Source organism: Sorex fumeus, unplaced genomic scaffold (assembly GCF_029834395.1).
Source record: "Sorex fumeus unplaced genomic scaffold, SorFum_2.1 ptg000249l, whole genome shotgun sequence".
Taxonomy (NCBI): Eukaryota; Metazoa; Chordata; class Mammalia; order Eulipotyphla; family Soricidae; genus Sorex; species Sorex fumeus.
Genome location: NW_026606306.1, coordinates 174,646 through 177,674, shown reverse-complemented (window position 1 = coordinate 177,674; position 3,029 = coordinate 174,646). Strand labels below are relative to the sequence as shown.

Genomic DNA, 3,029 nt, shown 5'->3' with positions numbered 1-3,029 from the left:
AACTCATCTAACACGGTCCTCCTCCACTGCTGAATTAACCGAATCACAGGCTAGAACTTCTCTGGGCTGTCATCGGAACCGAGGACATCTCCCTTGTCAAGTTAAACCCTCTGAGAGCTCAGACATTTTTCAGATGAGGAAAGTCATCATCCTTAGACAAACACTGAATTTCAGGCCACCCGAAGACATTCTTAAGGGTGACCAAAGACCCACAAAAATTTGCTGAAAAATGTTACCGTTATAACGCAACCTACCAGACGCCTTTTTCTGACCTTTACCAATTAAGACACCTGTTTGCTGGTGAGGGTCAAGCTTCTCAAATGAATCACCCTAAAAAGGGATCTACAGAAGCACACCCTTAACGTGTGGTAGACTCAAGTAGGCAAGCTTTACCAAGCCTTTCTACAGCAGGGCCTTTCAGAAACTTAACTAGAATAAAACTCGAGTATATAAAAGCCTGATGAAAATATCCTTGACTACAATTGACATCAGATTATTATTACTGCTGTTGTGGGTTTTTTTTTTTTTGAGGGGGGGAAGGGGCACACCCAGCATTGTTCAGGTCTTACGGAGGAGGCAACTCAGAAACACTGCCTCCAGAAAAGCACACAGACTATCTAGGCACTATTATTAACTGGCGGTGTTGAGTTCTGCAGATTATTCCAATTCTAAGAACTAGCAAACAGCTTTTTGCTCTGATTCCCAGAAGGAAACTGGGAAATACATAGGATCCTTTCAAATCCTCACCTGCTCAGCGCACCTGCCCACACCGCCTGCCCACACGCTCAGCGTCCAGCTGGGCCCCACGGGCTGGCAAGGACCCCCACCCCCATGCCCGCCCCTCACCTGCTCTGAGCGCCCGCCCACACGCTCAGCATCCAGCTGGGCCCCAAGCACAGGCCACCTAGCAGCAGCTTGGCATGGCGGGCGCAGCCCAGGGCCTCGGAGGTGGCGTGCAGGAGCCGGGCAGTCTCCAAGGAGCCACCACCAGCGGTCGGCGGTCAACGCCCGTGACGCAGTCCGCACAGGCACGCAGGACACGGAGCCCGCCTCAGCGTGAGACCTGGCAGGTGGGGAGCGTGAGCCCGCAGTCCCAGCCAGGCCTGCCCCACCCGCCTTCCCGCTGACCTTTAAAGGCCAGAGCAACAGCGCTTTCCCCCTCCCGCCCCCACCAACTGGCCCCTAGCCACGCCCCCTAAGTGGGGGCATTATGACATACATTGTTTGATTATGTTCACAAGCCAGTTAGTTTCAGCCCTCAGGAAAGAAACACAGCCAAATGTTCTGGCCTGTTATTTACAACCTCAAGCATCTGGTGTCAAGTGGGTCTGGTGTCATCTGGTCTATGAGAAAAGACTGACTCTTCTGCTATACTAAGATTTAGGTTTTTTACTTAAGGCAGCTTAAAGAAAGAGATGTTGAGCCTCATTGAAACCAATCTGGACACACACGTCTTGTCTCGCCCATTTTCATGGTTCCCTGTATTCCTGACCGTTAGTGGGATAGTCTACATGGACTCGTCTGGTTTTTTTTTTTTTTAAACAAACCTGGCCCAGTAAAATGAGGCTAGAATACCTGCAATGAGATGCTTTTTTCATTTAAGATTTCTTTTCCGTGGTTGAATTTTCTTTTTAGAACAACTACTTCTGGTCATTAGATTGAATCTGACAGTGTTCTGGATCAACGGTAATTATAGCAAAGCTATTGCATTTGTAAAAATTATTTATTCTCCTACATGTACTTCTTACCCTCTAAATGCTGATGACAGATGTCAAAGAGGCAAAAACCAGCTCAAATGGAAAGACCGTCAAAAAGAGTATCACCTTGTGCTTTCAAATACATTGAAGCATTTCGGTGTACAATAGTCCTTTCATTTGACATTTTTAACAAGATGCTGATACAGTGCAGCAAATATGCAAAGTCTTCTTTCACACAGTCTGTGAAGAAGACAGCTAATTTTTTTTCAGTTCTGAGATACAAATGATTTAAAAAGAAATCAGGATGAACAAGTTTCAAAATGCAGAGTGTTCTGTGCATGAGTCCATTTTCTTTAATCTCTGAAAGAATAAAGTGGTAAGAAAACAAGACAAGATCTCCTGCTGCACTCTGATCTTCTCCACTGTGCTGGCCCAGACTCTATTCTGGCTTGGAAGGATGCAGGTGTTTCTTTACGGTGCCAACCTCCCAGTGGGTGAGCTGTTCCTCTGGCAGGTAGAGGCAGATGCTGCATAACTTGAAGATATTACCTTTATTTTTTGGAGTCTGCAAATGCTGTTGGTCGATAAAGAGAAACACTGACTGGTTGGGATTGTTGACAACAATTCCAGTCTTGTCCTTGTGGCTCAGTACATGCAGAAAGTGTTTTTCATAGTCACAGTGATGAAACTCAAATTTGGCATGAATGAGACGAAAAGGCTCATCAGATTCCTTCCAACTAGAAAACAGTAGACAGACAATTTTTTTCAATAACATTCTAAGGCCACAGAATGAAATACATCTCCTGAGTACAGTCAATGACATCCCTTCTCACAGACTGGTATCGAGGAGCAGGAAGCTGGACCACATCCTCCTTTAAAAGCTCTATGGAACTTTCCAAGGAATAGCTGGAATCCCGCACACCTTTTAGGATATTTTCTTATAATTATTCGTCATGACTGGTTTGACCTCAGACACTTCAAAACCTGCTGATTTTTTTCTTCTTCTCCTTGAATGCAAAGGTAATATACATCTTGAAGTCAAACTGGTCAGCTAGAGCTTCTTTTTCTTTCTAAGCTGAGCATGTAGTCTGTACAGAGCTTGTTTCTTCTACACGGACTCATCTTCACCATCTAGTCCGGCCCCAACAGAAAGAGACAGTGAGAGAGAAAGACAGAGAGAGACAGAGAGAAAGATACCGCCACTCCTCCAATAAGAAACTAGGAATAGTTCTCAAAAGCCAGAGTTTGAAAACAGGATTTGAAAACGGAAGTCCCTGGTTAGATGCTCAGTACCCTGTGGTCCCATGAACACTGCCAGCAACAACCTTTCAC

General features: G+C 45.5%; 1 pseudogene; it reads right to left on the bottom strand.

Moving 5' to 3' along the window:
* Positions 1 to 2,136: 2,136 nt before the first annotated feature.
* LOC130018287 (uncharacterized protein C6orf62 homolog) lies at positions 2,137 to 2,805 on the bottom strand (annotated as a pseudogene).
* Between the last annotated feature and the right edge of the window lie 224 nt (positions 2,806 to 3,029).